This window comes from Theropithecus gelada, chromosome 18 (assembly GCF_003255815.1).
Source record: "Theropithecus gelada isolate Dixy chromosome 18, Tgel_1.0, whole genome shotgun sequence".
Classification (NCBI taxonomy): domain Eukaryota; kingdom Metazoa; phylum Chordata; class Mammalia; order Primates; family Cercopithecidae; genus Theropithecus; species Theropithecus gelada.
In genome coordinates this window covers 3,849,925-3,861,851 of record NC_037686.1, presented here as the reverse complement: position 1 = coordinate 3,861,851, position 11,927 = coordinate 3,849,925, and the positions used below count along the sequence as shown (strand labels likewise).

The 11,927-nt window shown below is 42.5% G+C and overlaps 1 pseudogene; it reads right to left on the bottom strand.

The window, feature by feature from the left end:
• Positions 1 to 10,943: 10,943 nt before the first annotated feature.
• On the bottom strand, positions 10,944 to 11,704 carry LOC112611710 (annotated as a pseudogene).
• Positions 11,705 to 11,927: the final 223 nt, after the last annotated feature.

The following is an 11,927-nucleotide window of genomic DNA, read 5'->3' as shown; positions in this document are numbered from 1 at the left end:
GGACACACTGGGATTACAGCAGTGAGCCACTACGCCTGGCCTGTTTTTGTAATTTCAAACTACGTCAGGATTCTCTTAGAATAACTGACTTTGTATTAGTCTTCTAATGTAACTGTCTTCCATTGGTTAGTATTTCATTAATACTTCGCTGCTATCATACATGACAGGTGTCAGTTTACTTTTCTGTGTTTTGTCAGGTTTGTATGTCAGTGTTAGGGTATCTCTTCATGAAATGAATTGCTTCATTTTCCATTTTTTCCTTTTTTGGGGAGAGTTCTCTTATTGGTCACGGTTCTCCAGAGAAATGAAACCAATAGAATATATAGAACCCAAGAATTGGGTCATGTGATTATGGAGGTCCTAAATTCCCCTGATCTGCCATCCGCAGGCAGAGAACCAGGAAGACCTGTGGTGTATTTCAGGGGAGCCAGTCATGTAAGTCCAACTCTGAAGGCTCAAGAACCGTAAGTGCGGATGGCTGAAGGCAGCAGGAGATGGAGGTCCCAGCTCAAACAGGAAGCAAATCCACCTTCCTTCCTCTGCCCTTCTTGTTCTATTCAGGCCTTCAACGGATTGGACAATGCCCCCCCACGCTGGGGAGGGCCAACTGCTCTGCTCAGTGTAGTTCACATGGTACCCTTCTCCAGAACACCCTCACAGACACCAAGAAGTCACGTTTCACCAGTTATCTGGGCAACATTCAGCACAGTGAAACCGACACAGAAAATTAACAGCACGTCCTCCAGCAACTTGTTCATTTTTGTTTCTAGCAGTGCTGTTGTTGAGTTTTTCTTACCCCCTTTTCCTCCTTTACTATGATGATAAACTGATGAGTTTTTACTCAATATGCTTCAATCTTCTCTTCAAGCTAATTCCCGTGTCCTTTGGCGTTAACCTTGCAGTCTCAGAGATTTCTTGCTTTCTGATATAAGAGATTCAGGGTTGGGCACAGTGGCTCACGCCTGTAATCCCAGCACTTTGGGTGGCTGAGGCAGGAGGATTGCTTGAGCCCAGGAATTTGAGACCAGCCTAGACAAGACGGCAAGACACTGTCTCTACAAAAAATTTAAAAATTAGCTGAGTGCAGCGGCATGTACCTGTAGTCCTAGCTACTTGGGAGGCTGAGGCTCAGGAGGATCACTTGAGCCCAGAAATTGGAGGTGGCAGTGAGCTATGATCATTCCACTGCACTCCAGCCTGGGTGACAAAGTGAGAGTCCCATTTCTTTCTTTTCTTTTTTTTTTTTTTTTTTTTGAGATGGTGTCTTGCTCTGTCACCAAGGATGGAGTGCAGTGGCACAATCTCAGCTCACTGCAACCTCCACCTCCTGGGTTCAAGCAATTCACCTGCCTCAGCCTCCCGAGTAGCTGGGATTACTGGTGCATGCCACCACAGCCAGCTGATTTTTGTATTTTTAGTAGAGACAGAGTTTCACCCTGTTGACCAGGCTGGTCTCAAGCTACTGACCTCAGGTGATCCACCCTCCTCAGCCTCCCAAAGTGCTGGGATTACAGGCATGAGCCACCGCACCTGGCCAAGACCCCCATTTTTAAAAAAAGAAAAAAAAGACATTCAGTATTTCTTCATGCCTGTAGTCCCAGCACTTTGAGAACAGTCTGGGCAACATAATGAAACTCTGTCTCTACAAAAAATATAAAAATTAACCAAGTGTGGTGGCACAAGCCTGTAGTTCCAGCTACTCGGGAGGCTGGGTGGGGAGGATCACTTGAGCCTGGGAGGTAGAGGCTGTAGTGAGCCAAGATTGTTTCACTGCAATCAAACCTGAGTGAAAGAGTGAGACAGTGTCTCAAAATAAAAATAAATAAGTAAATAAATAAAACAGCATTTCTCCAAGAAGCCCTGGTTCTTTTCAATGGAAAATGGTGTTTAGAGACCACAAAATGAATGCTAGATGTACCTACTGCTACTGCATTGTCATGGCTTCTAGGCCTCTGCAGCTTCCAGAGCTGGGAAAAGCCCATTAATTTTTTTTTTCAGAAGGGATATACATCATGAGTTCATACTTACTTACTTTTTTTTTTTCTTTTTGAGATGGAATTTCACTGTTGTTGCCCAGGCTGGAGTGCAATGGCACAATCTTGGCTCACTGCAACCTCTGCCTCTTGGTTTCAAGTGATTCTTCTGCCTCAGCCTCCTGAGTGGCTGGAAATACAGGTGCCCACCACCATGCCCAGCTATGTTTTTTAAATTTTTTTTTAAATTTTTAATAGAGACAGAATCTTGCTATGTTGCCAAGGGCTGGTCTCAGACTCCTGGGCTCAAATGATCCTCCTGCCTTGGTCTCCCACAGTGCTGGGACTGCAAGCATGAGCCACCACACCCAGCCCATACTTACTTTTCAATTCAAATGAAATATTTCATGGTTTTTATTTTGTAATTTTATATTTATATCTTTTTCCTCTTACATCATACAGCTTGGTTCCTAATAAAATTAACTTAATTATTTCATATGTAGAGATAGATTACGTGTGCATGGGTTTGTGTGAGCACACATGAATGTATATGATGGTGGTTTAATAATGTGTCAATTTGGTTAAACAGAACTACATTTTCCAGAATGCCCTTCCTGGTAGACCTTTGGTTAGAGTTGGACACAGGGGAATTTCTGAGATTTGAAAGGTAGCAGTCAAGAAGTAGCAGCGCTCACCCTCTGAATGTTGGGCTAGGCTACGCCCTGTTGGAACTTAGGCACGTGCAGGCCTGCTGGCTCCTTTGTTATGCAGACAGTGTCTGGAGGCGGAATCCTCCAGGCCCCATGTGATCTCTTCCTGTAGCTTCTCCAAGTTCTGGGCCAGGTGTGAAGACAGGAGAGGTAGCAGTGGGGTGAGGCGAGGGAATCTCTGCTCAGCCGCATTTCACATGCATTTTTCCTTCCTAACCACGGCCTTATGACTTCAGGCTCAGTGTCAGGTGTGAAGAGCCAAACGGAGGCTGTCTAGCCAGCTCCCACAACTGTGTAAGGTCAAATCCCTTTAGGAATCCTTCACGCTCGATTATTTCTAGCGATTCTGCTTCTCTGATTACACCTGGCTGATATTTATGTATATACATCATACATACAATGTGTATATCTTTCTGTGTATATGAACTAATTTTAAAATATCAATGCTAACATTACTACTATTAATATCAACATAATTTAAGATTTCCTTGTGATACTTTTTGTCTCCAACATAATTTATTTAGATAAAACATCTTTCCTCCCTGATGTGAAATGTTGCTTATGTCTTATACTAAATTTCCATATTTCTTTTGGTCTAGTCTGGACATGATGTTCCAGATGATCTTCTTTTTCTTCATCTTTTTTTTTTTTTTAAAGGCAGCATCTCACTCTGTTGCCCAGGTTGGAGTGTGGTAGCACAGTTATGGTTCACTGCAGCCTTGAACTCCTGGACTCAAGTGATACTCCCTCCTTAGCCTCCCAAGTAGCTGGGCCTACAGGTGCATGCCACCATGCTTGGCTGTTTTTTCTATTCAAGTGTCAGTACCACACAATTTTAGTCACTGTAGCTTTAAAATATATTAAAATATCTGATAGGGATACTCTCCTCTTATACTTTTTTTTTTTTAGATTTTGTCTGACCTTTATTGTTTGTTTGACCTTCCTATGAAATTTAGAATTCATGAGTTTACTTTAAAAAATCCTGTTGATAGTTTTATCGGTAACATCAGTTTTGATCACTTGTATTTTTTTAAGAAAATTATCTATTCCACACACGGTAAATGTTTTTTTCACCAAAATCTCACTTATTAACTTACTCTTTCCTAACAAAATGTATGTTGACTCTCCTCTTGTTTTCTTGGTAACGTTTGTACACAAGTTGTCTATTTTCTTCAGAAAATCAGCTCTTGGATTTGTCTACCAAATGTGTTGTTTTATGTTTTCTAATTTATCCATTTTTTGCTCTTGATTTTATTATTTCTTCCCTTTGTTCCTTTTAGGGAAAAATAAATTAGAAGAAAAAAAATGATTGTGTGTAAGAAATACCTGTTTTCAACGTAAATGAAGGGTTTTTTCTTTCATTTATTCACTGAATTTTTAAAGCCTCCACGTTCTGAGTTAGGTACTAGCCAGTAGGAAAATAAAAAGATCTTTTATATAGGGAAATAGAAATCATTCCAGCATATAAATACTATCAGAGTCTCAGGAATGCTTTTCTGGAACATTCCAAAGCTGAATTGGCAGGCTCTGGCTTTTCTCTGGCTTGCATCCTCACCACCTAGATGGTTTCCCTAGTTATGATCTCCCTACCCGTAATGGAACAAGAATTCTTAGAACTGGGGTCAGCTGGGCACGTGGCTCAGGCCTGTAATCCCAGCACTTTGGGAGGCAGAGGTGGGGGGATCACGAGGTCAAGAGATGGAGACCATCCTGGCCAACATGGTGAAACCCTGTCTCCAGTAAAAATACAAAAATTAGCCGGGCATGGTGGCATGCACCTGTAGTTCCAGCTACTCGGGAGGCTGAGGCAGGAGAATCGCTTGAACCTGGGAGGCGAAGGTTGCAGTAAGCCAAGATCGCGCCACTGCACTCCAGCCTGGTGACAGAGCGAGACTCCGTCTCAAAAAAAAAAAAAAAAAAAGAGCTGGGGTTAATTATTCACGTCATTGACCTGAGATGCCTTAGTCATAGTTAGTTCTCCCGCACTTGTTCTTCAGAAACCTCTGAAACCACACCCTTGTGAGGTAAGAGGCCTTACAGTCAACAAGTCATGCAGTTCTCTAGCTACCAGGGAAACCTGATTAGATACTAATAACAGGAACCTCTCGGCCAGATGGCACTCACACACCTCTGTGCAGGGGTCAGGCATTTTAGTGTGCACTTCCTCAAACAGTCTAACCATTTCTCTTATGTGTTGCACATGATGTCAACCAGAGCTAAAACTTCCTACTCTACAAGTTTATAAGGCAGTGAAAGATGCTCCTTTCACCTATGAGTTTCTGTAGCACAGATGCTTCCTCTTCGTGGCTTGATACCAGCACAGTGGATCCCACAACGGTGTTTTAGCTTAGAGTCACTGCCCTCTAATGTTAGAGGTTAGAAATCACCCAGAGGCTGGTCCAACCTCTTTGCAAAGGAAGAGCAAGTGAATTGCTCAAAGGCACTGGCATCTGGGAGAAGAGGGTGGTTACACTCCCTTATTCCCAACACTCGCCATTCCCGTCATGCTCCATTTTCCTCATCTGTCAAAGCAGGAAGTAATAGCGTTATTGAATACTATTAGCGTGAGTACTAAATAAGAAAATATATAATGTGCTTTAGTGCAGTCACTATACAAAATTTAGGAAGTGTAGGCTTAAAAAATATTTTATTAAAACGAGGTTTCACTGTGTGGCTCAGGCTGCACTAGAATCTCTGGACTCAAGGGATCCTCCTACCTCAGCCTCCCACGTAGCTAGGACTCCAGGCACACCACCATGCCCTGCAGTGTAGGCTTACATTTTAAAAAACGTTTAATCTGGAATCTTCAACGCTTCAATAGTCATGGTGTCCCTGTGTTCCTAGAACCAGATGGTAAAGAAAACGGAACAGTCTTGGATTGCAAAATTTTAGGTATTATCTCAGAAAACCAGTTAGCTGGCTACATTGTTTCTACCTAAGAAATGTTCAGAGGTAGCAATCTGGCTGCAATCAGAGATGTGTTTCAAAGCAAACTCAGAGTTTTTACTTGGATATCATGTTAACTTGCATAGCATTTAAAAAAGCACAGATTTTTATTCAATCTACATTATATTGAGAAAAAGGTCAACTTTCCATACAAAAAATATCATTTTTGTGGATTACTGCTGGGGGGCTATGAAGGTAACAGGGTAGTTAAAGCCCTCTCAGTGGAATTCTGTTCTTCCACTACCTAACATCTTTGTGGTTTCTCATAAAACAATTCAAAGCAGCAAACGTTTTTAACCAAAGTTTTAAATAAATTAAGCCCTGGGCCATTTTACAACTTATTTTCTACTCTCCCCATCTTCCAACATCAGTTCAACAAGAAAACTTCAATACCAAGTTCATAGAGTTTTTATCCTGGTGTATCCTCTGGTGACCTTTCAATATTCATCTGACATTGAGCAATTGAAAGTCCTTGTCTGAACCAAGGATCAGTGGACTTCTTGGCACCAGGAGTTTTCCTCTTCAAAAACAATAGACGGGGCCACGGTCTATTGAAAATACGTGGGGAAAAATGAAGTCCCCCTGAAAATGAGAATGTTAGATGCTAAGAAGAGATACAAAAACCTATCCAGATATGATAAGAAGTAGAATACTGGCTAAGGAGGACTTGAAATAGTTTTTGACTACTGTCTTCTGCTCCTTAAACTGGTTACCCAGTGTGGCCCACCCCGATGTCATTTGAGCACCCTCTTTTTCCACATAGATGAGACTCCAAAAGAATGTGCAGTGAACAGACAATGCCTGTTAATGCCTGTGCTTATGTTAAGACAATAAACAATCTTGGTTGCTTGTATTTGGAGCGCAGTGAGGAGTGCGCAGTGGATCTGGCAGATGTAGCGCAATTTATTTATCCATTCACCTGTTGATGGACATTTGGGTTGTCTCCCATTTGGGGCAATTAGAAATAGGGCGCTCTATCCATCTGACAAAGGGCTAATATCCAGAATCTACAAAGAACTTAAACAAAGTTACAAGAAAAAATCAAACAACCCCATCAAAAAATGGGCAAAGGATATGAACAGACACTTCTCAAAAGAAAACATGTATGCAGCCAACAGACACGTGAAAAAAATGCTCATCATCACTGGCCATCAGAGAAATGCAAATCAAAACCACAATGAGATACCATCTCACACCAGTATGAATGATGATCATTAAAAAGTCAAGAAACAACAGGTGCTGGAGAGGATGTGGAGAAATAGGAACACCTTTACACTGCTGGTGGGACTGTAAATTAGTTCAACCATTGTGGAAGACAGTGTGGTGATTCCTCAGGCATCTAGAACTAGAAATACCATTTGACCCAGTCATCCCATTACTGGGCATATACCCAAAGGATTATAACTCATGCTGCTGTAAAGACACATGCACATGTTTGTTCACTGTGGCACTGTTCACAATAGCAAAACAAAACAAAACAAAAACGACTGATCATTCCAAGTATTGGTGAAGATATAGAGCAACTGGAACCCTCATACACTGCCATCAATGATAGACTGGATTAAGAAAATGTGGCACATATACACCATGGAATACTATGCAGCCATAAAAAAGGATGAGTTTACGTCCTTTGTAGGGATGTGGATGAAGCTAGAAACCATCATTCTGAGCAAACCATCACAAGGACAGAAAACCAAACACCGCATGTTCTCACTCATAGGTGGGAACTGAACAATGAGAACACTTGGACATAGGAAGGGGAACATCACACACCAGGGCCTGTCGTAGGGTTGGGTGGTGGGAGGGATAGCATTAGGAGATATACCTAATGTAAATGACGAGTTAATGGGTGCAGCACACCAACATGGCACATGTATATATATGTAACAAATCTGCACGTTGTACACATGTACCCTAGAACTTAAAGTATAATAATAATAAAAAAATAATAAAATAATAAAAATAAATAAATAAATAGGGTGCTCTGAGCATGTGCGTTTGTTTCTCTTGATAAATACCTAGGAGTATAGCGTCTGTCTCATATGGCAGGTGAATGTTTAAGATTTTAAGAAAATGCCAAACCCTTTTCTAAAAGTGTTTAACATTTTACATTCCCACCAACAGTGTATGAGGGTTCCAGTTGCTCTATATCGTCACCAGTACTTGGAATGACCAGTCGTTTTTGTTTTGTTTTGTTTTGCTTTGAGATGGAGTTTCGCTCTTGTTGCCCAGGCTGGCGTGCGATGGTGCAATTTTGGGTCACCACAACCTCCGCCTCCCAGGTTCAAGCGATTCTCCTGCCTCAACCTCCCAAGTAGCCAGGATTGCAAGCATGTGCCACCATGCCGGGGTTAATTTTGTATTTTTAGTAGAAATGGGGTTTCTCCATGTTGGTCAGGTTGGTCTCGAACTCCCGACCTCAGGTGATCCGCCCGCCTCAGCCTCCCAGAGTGCTGGGATTACAGACGTGAGCCACCATGCCTGGCTGGAATGATCAGTCTTTAGTTATTCTAATAGGTGGGTAGTGATGTCTTAGTGGGGTTTTAATTTGCATTACTTTTTTTTTTTTTTTTTTTTTTGAGACAGAGTCTCGCTCTGTCGCCCAGGCTGGAGTGCAGTGGCCGGATCTCAGCTCACTGCAAGCTCCGCCTCCCGGGTTTACGCCATTCTCCTGCCTCAGCCTCCCGAGTAGCTGGGATTACAGGCGCCCGCCACCTCGCCTGGCTAGTTTTTTTCTATTTTTTTAGTAGAGACGGGGTTTCACCGTGTTAGCCAGGATGGTCTCGATCTCCTGACCTCGTGATCCACCCGTCTCGGCCTCCCAAAGTGCTGGGATTACAGGCTTGAGCCACCGCGCCCGGCTGCATTACTTTAATGTGTAGTGATGTTGAATATCTTTTCTATTGAATATTTGTTTGCTATTGGTATCTTCTTTAGTGAATCTTTGTTCAGATCTTTTGTCCATTTTCAAATGTTTTTTCTTGAGTTTTGAAAGTGTTTACATATTCTACATACAAGCTATTTGTCAGATACAACTTGCAAATATTTTCTCTGAGCATGTAGCTTGGCTTTTCATTCACTGAACACTGTCTTTTGAAGAGCAGAAACTTTAAATGTTAATAAAGTCTAATTTATCCGTTTTTTTTTTTTTTAACGGTCACGCTTTTGGTGTTGTATCTCAAAATCCTTTCATTAACCCAAGATCAGATAGATTTTCTTCTACTGTTTTTCTAGAAGTTTAATACTTTTAGGTTTTGCATTTACATCTGATTCACTCTGAGTAATGTTTTGATTATGGTGTAAGGTATGGAACAAAGTTCTTTTTTTCCACATGGATATCCAATTGTTTGTTAGGGAGCAATAATTTAGTCTTTCACTATTAAATATGATGTTAGCTGTCCATTTTTGAAGATGTCCTTTATCAGGTTGAGGACATTTCCTTCTATTTCTAGTTTGCCAAGAGTTTTTATCAGAGTGGCCGTGGTGTATTACTACTTGAAAGTGAGCTGTGATGGGTTAAATATGTCAAGTTGGTTGATTGTGTTTTTGAAGTATTCTATACACTTACTTTCTGTTTCTTTGTTCTCCCAATTATGGAGAGAGGGTCGTAGAAATCTCTGACTATTATTGTAGACTTGTGTATTTCTCCCTGCAGTTTTAAAAGTGTTTTTTGAGACAGGGTCTCCCTCTGTCACCCAGACTGTAGTGCAGTAGCACAATCTCGGCTTACTGCAATCTCCACCTCCCAGGCTCAAGCAATTCTCCTGCCTCAGCCTCCCGAGTAGCTGGGATTACAGGTGTGCGGCACTACTGCCTGGCTAATTTTTGTATTTTTAGTAGAGATAGGGTTTCACCATGTTGGCCAGGCTGGTCTTACTCTTGACCTGAGGTGATCTGCCCACCTTGGCCTTCCAAAGTGCTGGGATTATAGGCATGAGCCACCGTGCCCGGCCGTCCCTGCAATTATCTCAGTTTTCATTTCATATGTCTTTAAGCTCTGTTACTGTGTGCCTAAACATTTAGCATTATTCTGTCCTTTTTATGAATTGATGCTTTTATCATTACGAAATGATCTTCTTTTTCCCTTGTACTATTTTCTCAGAAATCTGCTTTATCTGGTACTAATATAGCCACTCCGTCTTTCTTTTGACTTGCATGGTGTATCTTTCCCCATTATTTTACTTTTAACTCCTTGTGTTTATATATATAAAGTAGTGTCTCTTATTGGCAGCATATAGTTGAATCTTATTTATTTTTTATTATTGAGACAGAATCTTTGTCACCCAGGCTGGAGTGCAGTAGTGCCATCTCAGCTCATTGCAACCTCTGCCTCCTGGGTTCAAATGATTCTCCTGCCTCATTCTCCCCAGTAGCTGGAATTACAGGCATGTGCCACCATACCCAGCTAATTTTTGTATTTTTGGTAGAGACGGGGTTTTGCCATGTTGGCCAGGCTGGTCTCGGACCCCCAACCTCAGGTGATCTGCCCACTTCAGTCTCTCAAAATGCTGGGATTACAGGCATGAGCCACTGTGCAAGGTCCTGAATCTTATTTTTTAATCCAATCTGAAAATCTTTGCCTTTGATTTAGGGTGTTTAGACCATTTACATTTAAAATAATTGCTGAAATGATTTTATTAACTCTGTCATCTTGCCCTCTGTTTGGTATTTGACCCATGTTTCTTTATTCCTTTTTTCTTCTCTTCTGTCTTCCTTTGGTTTAACTGAATACTTTCTATGATTCTGTTTTACCTTCTTGTTGACTTATTAGCTATAACTGTTCTGGTATTTAAGTGATAAATTATAAATTTTATTTGTTTATTTATTTATTTATTGAGACAAGGTCTTATTCTGTCACCCAGGCTGGAGTGCAGTGGCTCTATCTGGGCTCACTGCAACCTCTGTCTCCCAGGCTCAAGCTATTCTCATGCCTCAGCCTCTTGAGTAGCTGGGATTACAGGCACCTACCACCATACCTGGCTAATTTTTGTGTCTTTGGTAAACATGACGTTTTATCTTGTTGGCCAGGGTGGTCTCAAACTCTTGACCTCAAGTGGTCCACCTGCCTTAGCCTTCCAAAGTACTGGAATACAGGCCTGAGTCATTGTGTCTGGCCAACTCTAAATTTTAGGGTTTATAGTATACATCTTTAACTTATCACTATCTACCTTTAAATAATATTATACCATTCATGTATAGTATTACAATAGTATACTTTCATTTCTTCCTTCTTAGTCTTTTTCCTTTTTTTTTTTTGAGCTCTGAACCTTTTATTGGCCTCCTGCTCCCCAAAGGGTAGGAGGCTTCGGCTGGCTTAATGCCTGAGAACTTTGGTGTCGTTGGTCTCAGATACCACTTTGCCATCCACTCTCTGGCAGTTGGTGGTTTTTTGGATGGTTTGCATGGAGTTGCTGCTGTACAGGGCATCACCAAGATTGAAGTCCTCGCCATCTTCCAGGAGGCAGCGGTAGGTGGCGATCTCAGCCTCCAGCTTGACCTTGATGTTCATCAGGGCCTCCTACTCCTGGGCCTGGCGCTGTCCCTCTGCCCAGGTCTGTGCCAGCTCTAACTCCAGGTGCAGCAGGATCCCGTTGAGCTGTTCCGTCTGTAGGATGTAGCGGGCCTCCACCTCCCTCAGGCTGTTCTCCAAGCTGGCCTTCAGATTTCTCATGGAGTCCAGGTCAGTCTCCAAAGACTGGACTGTACGTCTCAACTCCATGAGTGTTGTCTCAGCAGCTCCAACCTTGGCAGACTGCGTGGTGACCACTGTGGTGCTCTCCTCAATCTGCTGTCCAGATCCTCTCGGTTCTTCCGAGCCAGCTTGTCATATTGAGCCCAGATGTCTACCAGGATCTTGGCGAAGTCCTGAGATTTGGGGGCATCTACCCCCACGGTCAACCCAGAGCTGGCAGCCTGGGCTTGTAGGCCTTTCACTTCCTCTTCGTAGTTCTTTTTCATGAAGAGCAGCTCCTCCTTGAGAGCCTCGATCTCTGTTTCCAGCTGCAGCCAAGTGACATTGGTGTCTTCGACGACCTTGCGGAGCCCATGATTGTCGCTCTCCACAGACCGACGCATGGCCAGCTCTCTTATACTTGTCTCTAAAGTCAGCAGCAGCCAGACAGGCATTGTCAATCTGCAGAACGATGCAGGCATTGTCCACAGTATCTGCGAAGATCTGAGCCCTGAGGTCCTTGATAGTCTTGAAGTAATGGCTCCAGTCTCTGACCTGGGTCCCTTCTTCTTCAAGTGCTCCCGGATTGCACTCTCCAGCCTCCGGTTCTCGGTCTCCAGGCTCCTC